Raw genomic sequence first — 23,646 nt, 5'->3', positions numbered from 1 at the left:
ACAACAAGTCGTTTTTTTACCTATTCATTTCTGACCCCATAAACGTGTCGTACACTTGCAACCTATTGCTACAGAGTATAATAGGGTGTTCGTATCACCTAAAAATAATGAAGTTAGATAAAAGGATATATAGGTACATATAAATGACCTGGGTGATGAGATTCGTTGAAATCAGAGTGAGCCTCGTATCCCTAATATAATCAACTTGGATCCTCTAGTTGACGTGTTTCACATCAACTTAATATATTAAATTTAGCCCCTTCGGCTGTTTTTATTCACATATATATGATCTTCAAAATAAGTTAATATAACACTAAATTTGATTGAATTTTTAACAACACCTAAAGGTATTTAGCCGGTTTTGATTCCTGTTTTAAATAACTTCATTTATACCACGGTATAATTATTGAATTCGACTAACTTATATCATTGTTTTATCGTAAACATGTGTCCTTAGAACCCAACAGTTTTTGTTATGTGTGTAAAGAATTAAATCTTAGCGTCGTAATTTCACGTCATTAATTGAACAGTGCTACAAGTGCTTGTATTTAAACTATTTTGAATTTCCTGTGAGGAATCAAGATCAATCCTGGGTTCCACATAAATGTTGTGTAACCTGTGTGAGACTGCTCTTAGGTTGGGTTAACCCAAGTCCTATGCCGTTTACTTTACCAATTATTTAGACCGAACCAAAGGCTCACGTAGGTAATTTTCTTTTTGTTTGACTCAAACAAAAGACATTACAACCAAGTCCAAACACACTACCCAGTATCTATACTAGTATTCGGCCAACAGATCCATCATAAGCACATAGTGCCGAACTAATTTTTCTATATTAAGTAATAATTACTTCTAAATTTCAAACAAATTTTTAAGAAAATATATGTTTTAATGTCACAAGAAAACCTGACGTGTAAATTTTTTTATTCACATAATAATGTTTAGTGGCCTTACTACATTCAAAATTTTATATGAGTTTTCATATAACAAAAAAGTTAAAATTTTGTTAATCAGTGTTATTTGTAAGAGGTTAACTTTTTGTCGTTCGCGATTGGATATTTCTGGGCTTGGTGGCTTTGATACTGGTCCTCCTCAATGCCATTTATTCAGCACCTTTTAACATGCAATCAGCATATGTAGTTGAATCCTTTTAAGTCAAAAAAAAATTTATAAGTACGTTATACATAAATTTTTACATAAAAAAGTGCTTTGAGCATAAAGTTGTAACATATGCATATATTTTATGGATACGGAATAGTATCAGCTACCGAAACGCTCGTATCAATAAAAATGTCATAAATTTATAAATCTTTTATTGACATTGACGTTTGAAGTACGAAAGGACAAGCCAAATACAAATAAAAAATTCCAAGTGGAAGTGCAAAAGTGCGAAAATATAACGAGATTACGTCAAAAATGTTAATGACAGTGACATAACGCTTGGGAACTAAGACACAAATACACGAGAAGAACCCCGAAGCGAGATATTAAGATAACAGTAAATATCAATAGAAAGTGTCGCATTGCCACAGAAGTGAAAAGTGGACCTCTGCAAACACATAACGTATATGTAACCATAAATATTGGCACATATGCAACCGTATAGGTATCCATGCCGTATCTGTCATTACGTGTAAGTGTGGGCATTGCGCATCAGTTTTATGAAAACGCTTGCGCTGCCCGCCTGCACGCGTTAACGTTCAGATCAAATAAACTGCTCATAACGAAAGCAAAGATTAATTGAAATGAAATGTGGCATTTTCACAATTGCACGACCACTGGTCCACCGTGACACCTCATATAAGCATATTGTCACAACAACAATGAAAACAAAAATGCTGATCAATGTACTACAAATAATGTTTTGCTGGCATTGTGTAATACTGGAGGGTTGCCAATAATGTCCTTGATTTATTGGATTTTCGAGTGCCATTCATCACATACAAACACACACACTGACTCGCGCGTGCACGCATACTTAGGGATATTGCGAATTTCCCATAGTCTGATATGCACAAATGTAGGGCTAATTTAAGAGTGGAATTGTGTCAAAGTGAGATTGAAAATGTCGCTCGGCAGGCTGTTTGCACAAACGAGTTTGCACAATTCTGTCTATTGCTTGAGTACGTGTCGGATTGCTTCACATGCAGTTGTAAATTGCATTTGCTGTTTATATTTTTCTGTTATTTTTGCTTTTGTTGTCGTGTGCTGTGTGTTATTTCCGCTTCATTTGTCGTATAGAATTTGTTGGTTTTGTCTAGCACAATTGCCCAGTAGGAAAAGTGGATCGTGAAGGCGAAGTTTGTAGAATGCATTTTGCATTTAGAACAGTCTGTTTGTATTGGTGTCATTGACGTTAGGTTTATTATAATAATTATTTTGAGCTAATTACCATTGAACACCGAAAGCCACAGCAATATTAAAGTTTTCACTTAAGAATACTACACAGGTTTTATATTGAGTTTTAGGTTAGGTGAATATGATGACCGATTAAGGTTTGGAGAAAATGTACTTATACAAATTATAAAAACGTTTACTACACCGAAGTTATACTACCCTCTGCCGGTGCATTACTTGTAGCAAATATATGTATGGTATGTGTAGGTAAATCTGAAAACGTAACCAGACAACGGTTTGATAGTTCTTTCCAACCACGTTGTTTGATATTAACAACGTACAAGGTGAATGAAAGTAACTTAATAAAAAAAATAAATCTTTTAAGAATACAAGTATCTTTATCTTGATTTTGATCGGTCAGTTTGTATGGCAGCTATATGATATAGTGGTTCCGGCAAATGAGCAGCAGGGAGAAAAATACGTATGAAATATTTCAGATTGATATCTCATGAACTTAGGGACTTAGGGACGGACATACAAACGGGCATGGCTAAACCGACTCATCTCGCAATATTTATTAATATATAATATAATATATACGGTGTCCGACGTTTCTGCGTGTTACAAGCTTATCCGCAAAAGTTATACATTTGTTCTGGGTAAATGAAGTTTAAGAATCATCTTGCTTGAGAACAATCCTTGTATTAAGTAGTTAATTTTTCTGCAGGGAATATACACGCGTGCATACAATATACATGTGTGAGCGTATATTTTGAATTTCTGTTGATTTTTCGTGTTTGCGTTGCATATGAAGGGCCATCGATGACATTGATAGGATTTGTAAAGGATAAACAGGCGATTAAGTGCCGTTTTAAATACGAAGCCGACGTGTGGCTTATAGCATTGCATAGCACACACACACACACACTAAGGTGAAATGAAAGGAAATGATATAGGCGAGGCTGTTGCCAATAGTGTCATAGTAGTAAATATCAAGCACCAGGGAACGTACGGAGTCAGTTTACGCATAGCCTGTGGTGGGTGCAAAAATTAAAAAAAAATTATTTCTAATCTTATATGTAGTTAAGTATACGTATATAAATGTGTTGTTGTTGTACGAATTGCAGCAGATTTCCATGATAACTGCTACTGATGGATTAGATGGATTGCTCGTTGATTGCACACGTAGTGCTAGCAATAGGTAGCTAAATTTATGCTGTTGTTGTCATTAGTATTTTGCAACGTGTCAATTGAGTGCCAAAAACCCTTACAGTTAATCCTGCACAAAAATTGCAGGGAAACCGAGAAAAAACATAAGCTAGTTAGCAAAACAAGTTTTGCTGACAACTTGTCTGTCAATAAGTTTGTCAACCGAGTCAACAAACCATACTGTGCTGCAACAACGCCAATATTAAACAAAAACCCTCTCAATCAACACGGCGTGTGCGTATCAAGTTGGCAGCTAATTTTTGTGGAGTGTTTTTGAAATTTGAGAGCAGCAAACATGCTTAATGCGGCAGTGAGGAGCTCGATATGAGTGAATGCCATTGATTAAGAAATTGGAAATTGATTAAAGTTGATTAAAATTAGGGAAATTGACAATATTAGGCTCTTGAAAATACTCGAGGGGATTATCTTGAAAACAAAAAAATTGTTTTGAAAACGGATGATTAGTAGGTGAAAAGCTTGCCATTATAATCATGCCATTTTTTTAGCTTTTTTATGTAATATAATATACCCATTCAAAACGATCGGTGTTGCCAACAGTTGAAATGGTTTAAGCGATGATAGTTAGTCTAAATTTATTGTAGTTAAACTTTTCAGAGATAATTAAGCGTTGCTTTTTTTATGGTGTGGCTGCCCATTTTGAATCACGTTATTTGAAATGTTTCAATATATTTTTATTAAATCATTCGGTTATTCAGGAAAACCAGGTATCTTGGCTCTGCCAATTCGAAAGCACTCTCTCAGATATAGTGAACTTTCAACGCTAGTCAAAAGCATATCACAGCTGAGACTACAGTATAGCTAGTCCATCTCTCTGTACCTGTTCCTTCTTTTGTTTAGAGAGCAGTTTTAACTAGTTCTATTTTGTGTTCACAGTTAACTTGATTTAGGTCTAGATTATAGAAAGTTGTTTGAAATATATTATTTAACACTCTACGGTAAATTGAACTTTTTTCTGGGTATTGGGTCGAACAAGTTTTCGGGAGATAGAGTCCTAATCAAAAAAACAATTTCTCTAAGTATCTATTCAAACAGTTTTCAATGTATTTACAGCGAAAAATGTAAATACATAGTTTTTGAGTTATTTGTGTTTTGCTGTATCTCTTGACATCTCCTATTTTGTTGCGATGCATAACAGCTATAACAATTGCAGCAATAAAGCAGAATCAACCAAATTTTAGTTGCCATCGAATTAATTGCATTGCCCATAAAAATCGTACTAAATAAACGAACGAGTTGCATATAAACAAGTAAGGAAGTTTTAAGTTCGGGTATAACCAAACATTTTATACTCTCGCAACTTGCAAGGAGCAAAGCTCGAGAACTTACCTCAGGTGTTGGCAAAATTTTATATTAAAGGAATTATTGATCCGATTCAACCAATTTTGACACAAAAACATGCTATTACCGAGTTTCATTTATTTATGTTTTTATATGAATTTCAATTATATATCTTACACATTGACCGATATTTTCGGTAAAAAGTCAACTATAGACACTGGGGTTCACCTATTCAGAACCTAGGAGCTTGAGCAGTTTTAGTTCCATTTAGACAATTTTTGGTCACTAAGTGGCATACTTTAAACCCATTATTCACGCAAAGTTCTACCCCGATACAATCATTGTTGCCTGATTTGCATAGTGAAAAGTGAAAGAATCAGATGGAATTTAAAATGGTGTTATATAGGAAATAGGCGTGGTTGTAATTCGATTTCGTTCATTTTCACACTATAATATAGAAATTTGAGAAGAATGTCAAGTAACGAATTTGGATGGAATCGGTTAAGCTGATCCCAAGATATGGATTTTCACGTAAACGCACTGTATAATTTTGAACGCGGTTCTTATAAAGTCATCTTATACCATCCCAGAGATAAAATTCTGGTGTGTTGAGTGCTTAATTTATCGCGCTTTAAGTAGTTTTTAAGAGTACCGTTATATGGAGAGTGGGCGAGTTTGTCACCCGATTTCTCCCATTTTCACACTGTCGATAGAGGTGCTAAAAACATTTATTCTTACTGAATTTTGTTATTGTAGCTTTAGCGGCTTAGGAGATGCACCTAACTTATTAGTGGGCGGGACCATGCCCACTTTTAAACAAAAATTTTTATCTGCAGATGCCCCTCTGCAATGTGATCCTGTATACCAAATAAAGTCTTGTATCTTATTGTGGAGCTTAGTTATGGTAATTTATTTATTTTTTTTGAGTATTGGCGTTTTGTGCTCTGCAATACCAACCGTCTTACGGTACCAAGAAACATGTATACCAAGTTTCGTAAAGATATCTTAATTTTTACTCAAGTTACAGTTTGCACAGATGGACGGACGGACAGACAGTCGCCCGGATTTCAACGCGACTCTTCATCCTGATCATTTATGTATATATAACCCTTTATTAGTATTAGGTGATACAAATAACCGTTGGGTGAACAAAACTATTATATTCTGTAGCAACATGTTGCAAGAGTATAAAAAGGGTCACAAATTTGGTTGGCAATATTACCATTGGACATTCGATCAAGCCCACTTTCTGTTTCACGAGTTGTCTGCGAACAAATAACGGCGCCGCGTAGCTGGAAAGCAAATTCATCCCTACGTCAATAGGAATGTTTAAACATCGACATATGCGTGAAAAGTTTGGCGACTCGTTAATTTCGATAAATGGCCGCCAAAATCATGATATTTGACTCCAATCAACCAGAAACGCACGAAGAGCTCGAAGACAACATTCAATACACTATATCTGACATTCCAGCCGAAATTATCCACCGGGTAAATAGCATAAAATTGTTTGCATAACAAAAAAAACAAAAAAAACAGAACCAATTTAACCAAAATTGAATATTTTATTTAATTTTAAGATCACGTCGTTCTTCTTGATAGACCCTTTTTAAACGTAGTTACTACTGGACCACTATTGCTAGAGCAACACTACAGTTTCAACTAAGTACTATTTTTAGGATCATTGCTATTATTAACATTGTTATAGTTTTTATTTAAGCCACTCATGTACAACATTTGAAGTTGTTGTTTGTATTTTCATCGTGTATGCTCATCAATATTGCTGCCAAGGATTGCATGTGGCGCGCTTCTACCGGTCCTCACACAACTTAACTCATTTTCAGTTGGATTTTTACTCCTTTGCAATTCTTTTGCACTTTTATAGCCCTAGCTGCTTTTCATTGTTATTGGAATTGTTTTACTGTCGATTGCTTTCCTTGCGGCTTTATTAGTACTTTAACATGGCCTCGTAAGCGTTACGTGCCATGCATTTCCGATTTCATTTGCTATCGAGTCGTTGCACCCAACCAAATATTTCTTCGCGTAGAAAACAGGAGGAGTCAAATTGATAAGAGGGGACACCACTGGATATCCGTTGGTGCAGCTGCAATTGGTGAATGGGATCAAATTTTAATAGAAACGCTGTGACTTTACCGATTTGACAACAACAAAGCGTTTTTCTCAACTGGCAAGCTGATTTATTGCGTTGATTTTGTAGAAGCAAATAGTAGGGCGAAAACATCCGTCTATTGGAGTAATTCTTTCGTTATGAGAATTTTTAAATTGACATATTTCGCATTGAATGAACATTAAATTTCTGAGAAAGCTGCTGTGAGATAGACCTAGCGCTTTCTTTCATCTTAAAGAATTAATACGAACTTAAAACATCGTAAATGGCGAATTTTAGAAACCAATGCCGCAATACATCAATCTTTTACGATTGTGTATAGCTGTTTGCCTATGCCGACGATATAAGCTTAATTGAGCGTAGCAAGCAGGATGTCTCCGAAGCTTTTGCGGCTATCGAGAGGAAATTATCCAAATAGGTATGGCGGTTACTGAGAACAAATCGAAATATATACTGGCTTCTAGCAGAAGAAAAAGAATGAGGAAAAAGGACTTTCCTTATCTTGGCATCGCCTTCAACAGCAATAATGATGCCAGCCTGGAGAGAAAGTTGCAAGGACAATCAAGCGGTTATTGAATCCGCTGTTTCAATTCTCAGTTTGACTTTTGTACGTTTTTTTTCCCTCCGTAAACTTTTTCTTTTTAAAGCAGTCAGTAAGTAAAAACCGTGTAAAAACAATTTTGAGTTTTTATTATTTTATCTGCATGCCAAAAAACTGTGAGCATTGCCGACAATTCGGCAAGAGTTTCGAATGGCATGTTTCACGCTTTCTGAGAGATATTAGCGGCTGGCGAGTAAAACGAAAAAGCATAACTAAACTGACTGTCTTATATGACAAGAATTGCAATAATAACATTAAAGAAAGCAAACAGAAATAAAATATTATGAAACACAATGAAATACATTGAAACTTTTAAATTGACCATCACTGTTTTCGCTGTATCTGTGTATCTATTCATACATACATACACCTTTCTGTGCAAATCTCCCCCGATATCCATAAGGAATTTATTCTGGTATTGGCTGTGGAGGAAAAGGATAGCTTAAAAGATTTTATTTCACGCAACTACAAACGCATTTACAGATATAGTTTGAATTGTACAGAAAAGAGTAAAGATTTTCGTTTGTGGTCAATTACGTTAGATGCGATGCATGGAAAGCCAAATGCGCGTGTTTGAAAGTAAGTACAAGTTTGGAAACCATACTTGAGCCAGAAATGAAATATAACGGCTCTTTATATGTATATAGCAATTATATTCGTATTTGGTTAATTTCTTTTTGTAATCCAAGCAGTTTGCTGGTCACCGCTTTGTCTTTCTCGTTCGTAATATGACTAACCTCTGCTAACTTAAGTTTGATATTAAATTTTTTTGTTGTAATTTATATAAATTTATAGTATACCTTGCCATTATCAACTACGACCGAGACGAGCCCCTTCAATCAAGGAAGCCAGTTACGATGGCTCTCTTGCGCTTATGTAGATCAGGTTTACCTATGCGACGAAGTAACAGATTAACAACTGTCGAACTGTTGTCATTGCAACTGGTCGATCAAGTTTTGTTAAAACGTTTTGCTTTAATTTTATTTTTGCTTCTTTTACATTACGAGTTAAGGGATAATTTGCGGAAAATTACTGTTACCTTGTAATATTTACTTTCAATATAGTGAAGCGTCTATGTTCGCTATGTAAACGTCAGACCAAAATGAGAGAAGAGTTATGGACTAAGAAATTTATATACTTACTTTTCAAATCTTTAAATGGAATTTTATTTGCCAACGTCATTACAGTTTGATGATTGCTATAAATCTTTATAGTACAACAAATGAGAAATAAATTTTATAAGACATTTCTCTTGAATTTTTTTGTTCAAATGTTTTCGAAATTGCTGAATTTGAAGTTATGAGAATATACACGCAATGAAAATGCTACTTTACAGTCAGCAAAGGAGTGAAATAGTCATGGAAAATGGTTTCAAGTTATGCACTACTCTAAACTTCTAAGATATAACTAAGGGTATTCATCGAATTTTTATACAAAGTTAGGATTTTATAGAATTCTAATAGTGAAGGCAAGACCTTTGATGCTTTCTAGTAGATATCGCAAATCCTTGAGATTTAGGTTTTTGTTTTAAATAACATAACGGTAAAATAATTATTTAATAAAAAGGCAAACAAAACAAGTTGCAAAAAAATTAGAAAATGAGATGAAAATTAAATTTAGGGTGTGCACCGAATAAAATGAGACGCCAATTTTTTTATTTTTGTTTTAAATAACATAACGGTAAAATAATTATTTAATAAAAAGGCAAACAAAACAAGTTGCAAAAAAATTAGAAAATGAGATGAAAATTAAATTTAGGGTGTGCACCGAATAAAATGAGACGCCAATTATCCTGGCAAACATTGCATAGAAATCTGTTTCTGCTCAGTATTTGTGGGTAAATGTTTGCATGTGTTTGTGTGTGCCATTTAAAAATTTACGCTTTGTGCTTGTTTGAAATTACCAATGCAACCATGTTGACTTTTGAACTTATAGGCATTCCTAAGCGCCCAGAGATATCTGTTCATACATACACAAACTTTTCTTATGTCCTTTGTGGAGTATCTTTTATTTAAACTGACATTTGAGTTAACGCTTTTGAGACTTGCTCGTGGGTTTTGTGGTCTGTTTTCATGTTGTTGTAGGTGAGGGGAGGATGTATTTTTTATTTGCTGTTAGTTTTGACTTTTTCGTGTAAACCTCCCCCATATCCATAAGGGATTTATTCTTGTATTGTCTGTGGAGAAAAATTATTGCTTAAAAGATTTTATTTCACGCAACTACAAACGCATTTACAGATATAGTTTGAATTGTACAGAAAAGAGCAAAGATTTTCGTTTGAAATGTTCCTATCAGGCAACATGTGATGCTTAGAAAGGTGTGTGTGTTTGGCAAATAATCTTCGTAGCTTTTAATGTATTGCGGTCTTTCGGTAAAACTAGAGAGAATTATTGCAAATGATTCGCAAAGATGGCACTAAGATTTGGAAAATAGGTGAATTAATGTTGGGGCGCCTTCGAACAAGCACGACATTATAGAAAAACATGTGGTTAAGAGGAGAAAATGTTTTATTATACACAAGAACATATACTATTTGTGCAGAAGGTAGAAGTACAACTATAAAACCCTCAAAGTTTCTGTCAATAGGCTCCGGATTTTTTTGGTCATACCAAGATTAGATTATTCGAAATCGAAAGGGAAGTATAGTGCTAGGACTTCCAGAGGACTTCCAAGCTGCTTACAGAAGTATGTGTAGCTAATTCCTAACGGCCTTTTAATTATTTTATATATTGTTATTTCTTCCTCGAACTTCGAATTTCCCACCTTGGATCTTTCCTCCCTTATCCATCACAACATAAATTTTCGAATGCAAATCAGGGCGTGACATCACGAATTTGCCACTTCTCTTTATTAATATCGGCCATTAAACATAATTAAACACACTCTATTAAGAAAATTAATATTCAAACACACATACACACCTAAGTAAGTAGCGTTATAAGGGTAAGGACGTAATATTGAATATCTCAATACGTGTTTAGACAAAAGTAAAAATATGCATTTGAATGAAAAACAAGACAAACTAAAATTATATAAAGCAGCACCTGGAAGGTCTTGAACCCGCTTGAAATGTTCGGTAGCGAATTTATGCACACGGAACCTACACTCTCGCCTCGCGGTCAATTTATTTACGGTGCGCTCCAATTGTATGTACACTCGAGACTAATACAACAAAAAGAGATAAAATATTTACGAATGATTGGCAACAAATGGAAATATCAAACAAACCACATGAAATTGGGGCAGAGCTGCAAAGAAATTCGGGGAAACTTTAGTATACCATCTCACGCTTTCAGGGTTAGGAGGGATATGGTTGGATAGAGGCGATTCTCCAGATCACGAATATATATAATTACTGCCGCCGGAAACTTAAAGTTTTCGAGATATTTTCATTTTAAGTTGAAAATTTCACAAATTTTATTTTACAATTTCTCGATTTATGGTTAATTTTTCTTTTATATAATATTTTGCACTTATTATATACTAACACTCCACTACAATGTTTCTACATATTCATTTTGTATTAATTAATTTAATATTTGTTTTAAATTAATATTTTATTTTTACACAATTTTCGTTATATGCCCAATAACAAAAGAGTTTCATATTGACAGATAATAAGTGTTGCCATATCCAAACGAATGAAAGCAATCTATCCTTCTACAAAATTAACTTATCTGCACAATATTTACCAATTCAAGGATAAAACGGACAAAAAAAACAAAACGGTGCCTTGTTTAATTGTAACAATTTCCGTTATAATTCGTTATATAAAATGAAATTTAAAGGGAGTGATATACCCTCTTTAACATTTTTTTTGTTTAGATTTCTTCTTTGCATTGGCGGCCTTCGGCCGCGCTTCAAAAAAATAACACTTCCCAATTATGGTTCATGTATTTGGTATAATCCTCTATTATTAATTTTAATTCGTTTGCAAAATATGAATATATATGTACATAAAATAGATATGGCAACACCTATTATCTGTTAATATGGAAGCTATTTGTTATTGTGCATATAGAAAAAATTGTGTAAAAATAAAATGTTTATTTAAAGCAAAAATTAAACTAATTAATACAAAATAAATATGTAGAAACATTGTAGTGAAGTGTAACTGTATAATAAGTACATAATATGAAAGAAAAAATAACTATAGATTGAGAAATTGTAAGATAAAATTTGTGAAATTTTCAACTTAAAATGCAAATATCTCGAAAACTATAATTTAACGGGGGCTATATATTTTCGTGATCTGGAGAATCTCCTCTATCCAACCATACCCCTCTTAAACCTGAAATCGTGGGATGGTATACTAAAGAGAAATTGTAAGATAAAATTTGTGAAATTTTCAACTTAAAATGCAAATATCTCGAAAACTATAATTTAACGGGGGCTATATATTTTCGTGATCTGGAGAATCTCCTCTATCCAACCATACCCCTCTTAAACCTGAAATCGTGGGATGGTATACTAAAGCCGACCCAGAAATTCTCCCAAAAATGTTTCTTTTTTTTTGCAGTAAATGATGGCCATTTCAAGAGAAAAGGTGCTTAAAACAACAGCAACAAAAAGTGAAAGAAATGCGGAATAACTGTGTGTTCAATACCTTGTTTGCCGCAAAACCCCCATGTATGGCAGCTAAGCTTGTAGATACTTATATCGATAATATGCGAGTATGTCACGATGAATGTACTGAGGAAAAGAAACGGAAATTTGTTTAACTTTTCGCTTGATTTGTGTACTTATTTTTGTTGCAGAGCTTAGCTGTGTAGCTTCGGACAAACGCTCTAGGATATTTTCACACTTGCTGGATATAAATACAGTATATGCATAAAATGCGTAATTACTTTGCGTGCTAGTACGAATCACCTTAAGTTTTCGGTTGCGGCAGTTGAGTTGATTGCGTGTCGTATACTGGCTAAATATTAAAAATTTCACAAATCTTCGTAGGTTTAGGCGTTTCAGGATTGGTTTTCAGCTGTCTCCGTCATAAGATAGCAACATCGTTCATTTTCCGTTGATAAAAGACCCATTTTGTCTTAAATTGTCGCAGAGGATGCTCATAATTATGCTAAAAATTTGCCGAGAAATATTTGTTTCTACTAAAGCATATGTTTATTGGGGTGATCTAAAGTAAACAAACTCTTGATTTTCAACATAAACCGGGCCTAAATCATATATTTTCTCATGTATATAATATATGAATTTTTTTGATATTTCACATTTAAAAAGTAAGCCAGTAAGTAAATTATAGTCTACTATAAAGTTTTTCCCCTTTCAAGCTTTTTTTTTCATAAATTCACTCCTTTAAGAGTTATACGCAGTTAAATTTATACATCAAGGTTATTAGACTCAGTAACTCCTCAGAGATTGGATCTTATGAAGTTTTTTTGTTAAATTTCACTTCTATGCAAACCATTTTTAAAGTTACGCACAGGCTATGCGTGAAATAGAGAAAATATTTCCTCAACGTCTTGAAAAGCAGAGGTTGAAGGAGTTAAAGTAATGATGTGCTGGAAAACCAACTGTTTCACCTTTTAACATACCATTTAGAGTGAAAAAAAATATTTCCAAAACCGCACAACAAGTTTTTTAAGAATTTAATTAAATCTAGAATTAAAGCTGCTACTAAAGAACATTTATATGAAACTTTTAAAATAAAGTGCGCAAGTACATTTTATTATCAGCAACTACTTGTTCTCAAGTTGCAATGCTAACAAAAACCGAAATAATAATAAGAATTTTTGTGAAACACACTGTGCTTACATGCCCTTACACATAAGTATAAGTTTATATATGTATTATATTATTACGTATAGATGCAATCACAAAAGTGTGAATCGATAAATAAATATTTACAGAAATATACGGAGAAACCAAAAAATTTCATAGCCATGGCAGTGAAAACACAAGGCGAAGTAAATTGAAAGAGCGTTAAGGGCAAGGGAAGAGAGTTTAGCTGTTCTAGAGAAACTCAATTGTGCTTAAAATAATGTGCGATATTTCAAGTGTTATTAAAAGCCCAGAGAGGCACCACAATTGAGATAAGTAATGAACGTGCACATACACACAATATTATGTATATAAATCGAAGTTGTTAAAAATATTCGATACATTAAAGTTCTTGCAACAGAATTAAGGCCATTTTTATAAATTTTAAGGATTAAGTGACCACAATATACATATAATTTAATGCCAAGGGTTCTTCAGCTAAGCAGTAAAAATAAATTGCGGCTGGTCTAAGTATATTCTGAACTTTTGGAACACTTGTAAAAACTTGGCTACAGCCAATGGCAAATGCAATCAATTTCGAATGCTTTGTCTATTGAATTTGGCTATTTCAGCTCTTTATTGAGAATATCAAGAAAACAATAAACTTCTTCTCTTCATCGAAAAGATATTTAACATCTTTGCCATCAATAAAAATTTATTGCTAGTTAAATTTTGGAATACAAATATTCATGTCACATGTTTACGATTGCCACACGTTTGTCTAACTGAAAATTGAAGATGCAAAAAAATAAACAATAAAACGAGAAGCAAAAAAAGTGAATAAACAGGCAAAAAGCATAAAAATTGTAGAAAGGAAAAGTAAGGTAATAGTGCATTTCATGCACGTAACGTAAACAAATAAACGAAGGCGTAGCTAATCGAGGTAAGTGGAGAGCCACGCTACGAAATCTTACCAAGAACGAAATAAATGGCTTTGAACACAGCGAATGTACACAGACGGCAAACGTGTGCTTGCAGCAAACAGTTTACAAAAATACTACGACAAGAAATATACAGAAACACAACAGCTTAATATTCAAATATCTCTTTGTCGCCTTGAAGTATGTTACTAACGATTTTGCATTTTATTCTGGGTAAAGAAATGTTTTAAAATTTTTCATTCGTTAAATACTGGCTCTGACTGTATAAATATAGGAAATACAAATGCTTAGCGTTGCTATTTATATTAATTTTTTTTTTGGCTATATTCTACTTATAAAGTTATCGCTGTTAATGTTGGAACTCTGGTTGCCTTGGTAATTTTATGCCTTTCTCATATATGTACGTATGCGTAAGCATCTTCGCTGTACATTTAAATGCCTAACATTCCTTTTGTCTCACATTCCATCACCAAAGCTGCTTATCATACTCGGCACGTTGTATCGATAAATTCTAGCTGCGGCAAATAATTTCAGGTAGCATACATTGAGGCGTTCAAATAAATTACATATGCTGTGTGTGGGAAAAACATATAAACACTTAGAAGTTGTGGCATGTGACCAAATTTGATTGGCAGTATTCTTTCACAGATAATTTCTTTAATTGTAGTCGTCTGCTTTAGAAATTTTTATCTGTTAAGTCAGACCATAAAATAATAGTTTTGAAATACAGCTTTTTATGTTTCAAGTAGGTTTTTTCAATTATTTTGAATTTTGAAAATTATTTTACATTACAGCTCATTTTCGCCTTATTTGTTCAAACGCTTTACTGCATTTATCAATTTCGTACGAAAACTGTTTGCTATAGACTTAATATTTTTTAGTTCATATTTTATCCAACTGTTTCAACTTCGCTCTGAAATATGGGCAATACTTTCTAACTTTGAAAATTTTTTGTCATTACTTTTAGCCTTGTAGCTTTTTTCATGATAATTTTTTGTGCATATAATAAATTTAAAGCACGAAAGAATTGACCATTTTCTGGAAAATATTGCATATCTCCTCCATTTACATTCCATGCGAGGATTTATGATGAATTGATTATTTATCATTGGCGGGTATACACAACGCCCACACTGTTGTCACACTTTACTTATTGCTCTTTACGCGCAAGTGGCAGCTGGAATATCATGGCACTACAAATAAACGTTTTGCGTACCCTTTTCAGGCACTTTGCAGCCGCCTGTCAACAGTTCGAGGACACTGGTTATCCGAGCCGTACACTTTGTTACTTCATTCGCGCATGTCTCGAGACTCGAGGCCGTTTTTATGACAACTTTGTGAAAATTTACTCTGTTCGGCACTTACACTTTCATTAACAGCTGTAACTGATTTCTCCACTTCAACATTTCCATTGGATCTTTTTTTTGTGTGTGTCATTTTCCTTTTTTCTTTCTCATACATATTTACATCCTTTTGAGCATTTCGTATATCTTCGCATATTAACGACAAATTTGAAGGTATACATACTTATATACATATCAATGTGTGTGTGATCTTTGATACAGCTATTATATTTTCTAAGCGCACATCTCAGCTTTTATTTATTTTTTATGCGAGTGTACGCCAAATTGTTGTTGGTTCGTTCAAGTGCGTTTACATTTTATTTGCTTTTTTCTCGGATCGTCCTCTAAGTTTTGTTTATTGGAATTTGTGTTCAGTTTGCATATTTCTTGATTTGATTTGCATTACTTTATTAGATTTGCACTCCACTCCCATTCACCTATCCTACCTACGCCCGGACATGTGGTTAGTTAGATTGCCAAAGTGTACAGTGGTGTCTTTATATACATTTTCATTTATTTTTTCAAAAGAGGTAACATAAGCAATCCTTTAAAAAAGAATCTTCAATGAAATAATAGCTGTCTTCGATTCACCATTCCTCTGATTGCTTCTGCTCTGGTTCTTGTCAAAAAATTTGATGTAAAAGCAACAACAAAGTTATCGAGTTGGGTTTGTACATGAGAGTATGCGGATACCTCATTAAAATGGTATAGCCGATATCTTCAATACTACCAAGTTTTGTTTTGCATATTTTAGAACTGTTTTACTAATGTCAATGGTTCAAATGACATATGAAAATACAAATTGTTTTTCTCTTGTATTTTAAAACATAAGACTTAAAATCAATTATAGTAATTTATATAAAACTAAAATAAAGGTTTACGTCAACGTATCATAACACTATTGCGGATGCGTCAGAAGACATTTGCACCACAAGTGCTGCCCGTTTGTTTTGGCATTTGGTATCGTTTGTTCCATTTGCTGGTGAGTAACGCTTGACGAATCGAAGACAGCTAATGATTTGAGGTGAGTTTGACCAGCGTGCCTATTTGGGGATTTTTCCCTTTGTATTTTGGCTTCCAAAATAATCATCTACAACCGACTTAGGTCAATATGACGCATCACTACTATAGATTAAGTACATAAATATAAATTATCAGTTAGCTTTGAACCAACTTAAATTCCCGGGAATTTTTTTAGCTTTTACAAATTTAATTTATTGTATCAAAAAGAAAAATCGCTCTAAGTTCAAGTGAGCTTAAATTCACAACACAACATTCTGTGCGACACAGCTGCCGACTCCACACATAATTCCTTTTACACGCTGTGCACCACTTTGTCCTGCCTAGAGGGCGCGTGGTTCGCCAATTCATTTTCCAATTGCGAAGCGTGATTTTTATTGCATTTCATTTGTGTGTTTGTGCATGGCCAGCAGACCGTGCGACCTTTTCATGCCTATCTGTCTCACTTATTTCAAGTCAATTCTCTCACATTCTTTATTTTGCTTTCGCACAGAAGGCCAGTATTTGTAGTCTCTGCGCTAATCGTTGGCGGCAACTCTTTCCTTTCCAGCATGCCGCTATTTCTGTGTACTGGTATGTTTGCGTAAATGTTGGCTGTTCGTTGGGCTGATTGATTAATACTTGAAGTGACAAACTGTCGTTGCGTGATGGTGTCGAAAACATAATACCAGTTGAATTATAGCTGTTTGAAATGTGGAAATTCGGGTAACGAAAAATAATTTTCTTGTCATTTTCCACAAGACATTTCACATATATTTTTTTTGCTCTAGCATACGCAAAACATTTGTTGTCTGTTGTGAAAACATTTTGTGCATGCATACAGACTTGTTAAATTTTGTTGTTAGCGCGTGAAGTAGCTGAGAGCACAGTTTCTGGTATTAAATAATAAAAATTTGGTGGGTCCAGACTTACAGAAGCATACTAGTGCGCTAAAATTATTGTAATTTTTTAAGCTTTTATTGCAAAACTTTTATTAGCTATTCGAACAGTGTCAAGAAGTAAGTAAATATTAAAATGTCACCAAAGTGCCCTAAACGTTCGTTGTGTGCTCAATCGGGTGTATTGCAAAGTTTCGGTCATGAAAATTGTCCAGTCGCTTTGCATTTTTAATGACTTTTGAAAAGGCTGCGATCGTTTTGCAAGCCACAATTCTTTTTTATTCACCTTTTTCGACATATTGCCCCTTACATGTCTGCAACCAAGAGTACCTAAAACAGTTAACAGTACTATTTTATGCCCGAAGTGTCGGAAACCTGCTTTACCCTGCACATTAATAAATGTCCAAACAACACATAGCTATAAAATTTATACAAACGTCCCAATGCATTTAACCGCTGGTTGTGCCTTTACCTTGTCGTGTTGACATCATTTGTGCATTACTCTATCCTTTTCCATAAACGACTGACCTTTCGGCAACCGCAAATGCACCTTTTTGTAGCCGCAGGCGACCCAAATGCTACCCATGCTAGACCTTTTACCATCAGGGTACCATAACGGAGCACCTCAACGGGCTTTTATGTGGTGTAATATTTGAGCGAAGAAATAGAGAGAGAGAAAGCAACGGAGACAAAGTTGATCGCAAAAATGTACGGATTGTCACTGATTACATTGAACCCAATTTCCAAAAGTATACGCGCCAATATGATTGGCCCATATTGGTATATACTTATTATGAGCATGATTTCATTATTTCTTAGAAAAGTTCTTTGCACATCCTATATAAATTCATATGTCGGAATATTTGTGAGTTATTTTAAGTGCTTTGAACGAATGAAAGGCATAATCATCTACTTCATCAAAAAGTGGTTTAAAAAGTTCGAACCAATTAAATACTGTTGAAAGGGTGTATATATATAATATTTCTAATCCCAACAACCAGACTATTAGGCTTCCATAAAACAACCTCGGTTAGCATTTAATATTTTAAGAATGATATAGGTGCTATTCTAACATAGTACATATGTATATATGCTTGTATACTTACTTTCAAAATATCAAATATTTACTTCTTCTTTGAAAATAATGTTATCCGCATCCCCAGTTTATGATATTAATAAGTTACAGCTCTACCTCAAAAAGAGACCTAGATTCATCTATCCTTCGGTATAGCTCTTCTCTTGTAACATTAGTGGAAATCGTACGACTGAGAGTCCGTCCGCTTTAAATTTATTGGTTAGATGAGTTGAAGAAATAAAATGTGATGGTGAGTTTTAAATTTTAGCAGGAACTGTAAGATTACCTGCACTGTGAATTGGACAAAGTACACTTAAGTTCCAATCGCCAATAAATCTTTTGTCTATTGATATGCTTAATAGATGTGGACACATTGGCATTAATTATGAGTTTTAACTTTAAATAATTTCTGTTGTTTGCTCGCCGTTAATCTTTTTTCGTTTTTTCATATGTATATTTCCTATTTTAACAGAAGAGTTAATTTTTCTTTCATAACATAAGTATTTTTTGAACTTCCGTCAGCAGACCATTTCTTACCCTATTCTTGAAACATTTAGTAAGTAAGTCCTAAAACTTTGTGTAATACTTTCGAGTGTTTTTCCTGTTTTACTTGATTATTTTTCTCAAACCTCACAGCTCTCAAATCAGTAACATCTGTAACTTTGCAACTTCATCGATTAACTTTTTTCTCATTTTTAACTTTTCTACCAAATGAATTTAGGTTGACATCGTCAGTTTATGTTCCAATTAATATCTTGAGAATTTATACTTACATTTTCTTACATTATTAAAAGGCGTGCATCAAACTTCAATAAACTGTTTGATTGGCCGGGCCATTTCGCAAGCATCTATGCTATTTTAATAACCTTTCGAAACTTAGCTGCACTCAGAAGTTTCCTACTTCCATTACTTGCTCGCTCTTCCTTCTCGCTACTTATTTTAATTTCATTTAACCTATAACTACCCCACAATTAACCCAATTTGCAATGCTGCTTAGAGTAAAAAAAATGAAAGAATTTAACAAAAGACAACAGCACTTGTGCTGCGGCAGTTAGTGAATTGGTCGAAACTTGGATTCAAGTCTTGACTTTTGTCCTTCTTCATTGACCGAAAGCAGCTGTTCGAGACATTTACGCTTTCAGTTTGGGCAAACTTCGATGTCAAATCAGCTGGTGCGAATATTCAATCCAAATTATTTGACAACGTTTACCACAAACTTTAATATTTACGCACAGACACATTCGCATACAAACACATATACATACAAAAGTATTCTCTGCGGTGTCTACTGCAACAGCAAGGTCCATGCGGACGACTTCACTTTGGTTAACAATAACAGTAACTCTATTATCATCTTGGCAATTATTAGCAGCAACATCATTGCATTAACCCTCGTCAATTGGGGTCAATTGCATTATTTGCAGCAGTTGCAAATTGTTACAATTTCGTACGCATTGTATGTCGCCTTCAGTTGTAGTTGTAATTGCGTGTGTAACAAATTTTGGCCGCATTACCCCATTGCCACTGGTTGTTCGACCACCAAGTAAAAGGAGTCGGAAAGTTGCGTCGCTGGAAGAAAGCGATGCCACACTAAGAAGAAAGTGCAACCAAAACTAAACAGCAGTGCGCAAATTCAATTAAAAATTATTTTCCGACAATGTTCATTTCATATCATTCGCGCTACACTTTTAATGCTCTCTTTCACTAAGTTTGCACTCAACCAAATTTTCAAAGTTTTTGTGCGAACGAGCATGCGCTTTTTCACATTTTATGGCAAATATTGTAGGAATGTATATACATGTATATATATTGTATTAATTATACATAGTGTATGTATTTTTGTTTAGTGATTTTTGAATGGCCCATTGTAGTTTCGAATACTCATACAGACGTATATACAATACATCCCTGTTGTCCGTGAGTATTCGTAATTAATTCAGCAACGATTTTTTTTTAGCTTTGAGCTATTATGAAGGAGAAATGGTACAAATTGCTGTTTCCCGATAAAGTACAAGGTGCGAGTTCGGTTGCAAGCTCTTTTTATGTACATTGCAAAAATTCCATATTAAGGATTTATTCAATATTAATGTGGAATATTATTATCAGTTGTACGATTTTTATATATTTCTTGCACATTTATTGAATTTAATGTTTCCACATTAAAACACAAATTATGGGGAATCTTTTTCAAAAGAATTTGAAAAAAATTAAAAATATTTTTGAATTGTTTTTTCGTGTTGTCATATATTATTATTTATAAGTAACCTCTTATATAAGAAATTTGAGTTTACAGATTTATTAGTAGAAAAATTAAAATGGAATACATATAATAGCTTATGTTTTAAAAAGTTTAACTCCAATTCGCTCAAAGGTAATATTCTAACATACATAGTAAATATAAAACTTTTTTATTGCATATTTACCATGTGAACACATATCTCAGGGACTACAAAATTTATACCATTTTAGTTAGGAATACTTTAGAATTTCTTTTTAAAGTCCCAACCGAAATTTCTCGAAGTGAATAACTAAGTTTTGGTATGATGAAAAGTGAATTTGCTTCAGATATCCATAACCAGTGATGCATTTTTTTCGATTTATGGTATGTATTTGATCTGCTATTCGGTGGATTTTTAAGCACTTTTGGGATATATTCAAAAACCAACACTTCTAGCTCAGTAATGGCACGGGTACATTGTTAAAACCTTAGCTTGCGGAATTTACTCGTTATTTTCAATACGCTTCATAACCAAAATAGCAGCAAAAAGAGTTCAGGCGATCCATAATACATACTTAGAATGTCTGATACCTTTCTAATGCTAAGGCGACACTTTTTAGCACGTTTTTGACATTATCGATCTTAATAGCGGAGAGTGAAACAAAAATTATGAGATATCAACGTTACGGTTACATTAGATGTAAACTAAGCAGCCTAAGGAATATTTTTCTTTAACCAGTTTTTAAAGCTCTTTGGATATATAGAGCCTTAAGTTTAGGAACATTTCCGACGTTGATTTGTTCGGCGTTTTCCTCGCTACAAAAATGGGCTTAATTGTGAAAATATTAGGAGCTTTTGGAGGGGCAATCAGATATTTACCTATGCCGATATTGCTACGTAATGTTTCTACATAAGAGTTCCTTAATTGAATGTCACTGGTTGGGCTTTTGACTAAATTTGCTTTTACAAGAATAGCTCAGCAATAGTTAAGAAACTGTTTTACGTAGAAGTTTTTAAGTAAAACTCAAGAGTACTCTTCGTCATGAAGAAAGCCATTTATAATCGGAACAAGCTCAGAAATAAACATGAACATACATTTGTGAAATTTCAGGTATAACTACCAAGGAAACCTACCTGACTACCTCACTTCCAGCGAACGTTAAGCAATTCCCCCTGCCTGTCCTTCAAAGTTTAAAGTGCAACGTACGCGAAATTTGTTGGCAGCCAGCTGCCCCGACAATCAAATGTTTACCACCACTACCAATGTATAAAACCTTTGTACAGTTATTTTATTTATGTATTTGTTTACTTATTGCATATGTGTGTGTGCAATATGGTAACAACGAAATATCGGAGTGCAATGATGCAATCATTCGTGAAAAGGATATGCACTCCAGTGGCATTGCTTGCCAGCAAATAAAAATTATGAAGCAAAGCATAAATAAAATGTCAGAAAAAAATAAACAAAAAACAAGTAAGGAAGGGCTAAGCGGACGGATGAAACCGAACATTTTATACTCTCGCAAAGTTAATTGGTATACTCGTTTTAGATTTCTTTGTTGAATCTTGCCGCCTTGTTCTATGTTGACCGATATTTTCGGTAAAAAGTCAACTATAGGCACTGGAGTCCACATATTCAGTACCTAGGGGCTTGAACAGTTTTGGTTAAATTTAGATAATTTTTGGTCACAAGGTGGCATACTTTGAACGTATTATTCACGCAAAGTTTTACGCCGATATAATCTTTGTTGCTTGATTTGCATACTGAAAAGTGAAAAAATCAGATGGAATTTAAAATGATGTTATATGGAAAATAGGCGTGGTTGTAATTAACATAAAATATTATTGTATTATAACATAAAAATATGAGAAGAATATTATGTAGCGAATTTGGTTGAAATCGGTTAAGCAGATCCCAAGATATGGGTTTTCATAAAGGTGGGCGGTGTCACGCCCACTATCTAATTTTGAACGTGGTTCCTATAAAATAATAATAAATAAAATTGTCTCTGGCTTGTTTAGTGCTTGATTTATCGCGCTTTTAGTAGTTTTTAACAGTACCGTTATATTTGAAGTGGGCGGGGTTGCACCCGATTACACCCATTTTCACACCGCCGATAGAGATGATAAAAATACAAAAAAATTTAAACTGCAGACGCGCCTCCCTAATGTGATCCTGTGTACCAAATAAGAGTCTTGTATCTTATTGTGGAGCTCAGTTATGGCAATTTATTTGTGTTTGATTAATGGCGTTTTGTGGTCGTGGCGGTGGTCCGATTACGCGTATCTGCAATACCAACCGTCTTACGGTACCAAGAAACACGTATACCAAGTTTCCTTAAGATATATCAATTTTTACTCAAGTTACAGCTTGCACAGACGGACGAACGGACGGACCGACAGTCACCCGGATTTCAACTCATCTCTTCATCCTGATCATTTATGTATACAAGAGGTTCTATATAACCCTTTATTTAACTCGATTAGTATTAGTTGATATAAATAAACCTTAGGTAAACAAAACTATTATACTCTGTAGCAACACGTTGCGAGAGTACAACAAGTGAAATTCTCTGTAATGTTTATGTGTGTATATGCATGTTTCTAAATATATTTTTTGGTCGGTGATTGTTGTTTGCTTTATTTATTTGTATGCGGGCATTGCTTTCATTTGATATGTGCTCAGTGGCTTTCCTTTTGGTAAGCAATGTTGCGTGTTGCCGACTTTATTGAATTATGTGGCAGTCAGCGTTGCATGCAATGCTATACACCACAAGGTAATAAATAATTATTGTTGCAGCAGGAATAGGAGCAGAACTTATTGCGCTCCTGTATATATTATACCTAAGTATATTAATCCATATATAGGGTCTACCAACAAGAAA

General features: G+C 34.0%; 1 protein-coding gene and 1 long non-coding RNA gene across 12 annotated transcripts in view; one reads left to right on the top strand and one right to left on the bottom strand.

Annotated features, from left to right (window-relative positions):
• The window catches only part of LOC106615948 (very low-density lipoprotein receptor), a 251,414-nt gene that overhangs the window by 8,816 nt on the left and 218,952 nt on the right, over positions 1-23,646 (top strand). The window lies entirely within an intron of this gene.
• On the bottom strand, positions 7,970-8,818 carry LOC118682824 (uncharacterized). Its single transcript, XR_011397233.1, has 3 exons — positions 8,717-8,818; positions 8,375-8,655; positions 7,970-8,320 (listed from the first exon to the last, which is right to left on the bottom strand). It is a non-coding gene; the product is annotated as an uncharacterized lncRNA (long non-coding RNA).

The sequence above is a fragment of the Bactrocera oleae genome, chromosome 2 (genome assembly GCF_042242935.1).
Source record: "Bactrocera oleae isolate idBacOlea1 chromosome 2, idBacOlea1, whole genome shotgun sequence".
Lineage (NCBI taxonomy): Eukaryota > Metazoa > Arthropoda > Insecta > Diptera > Tephritidae > Bactrocera > Bactrocera oleae.
The sequence above is the reverse complement of the archived record's forward strand: the minus strand, read 5'-3'. Positions and strand labels throughout refer to the sequence as shown.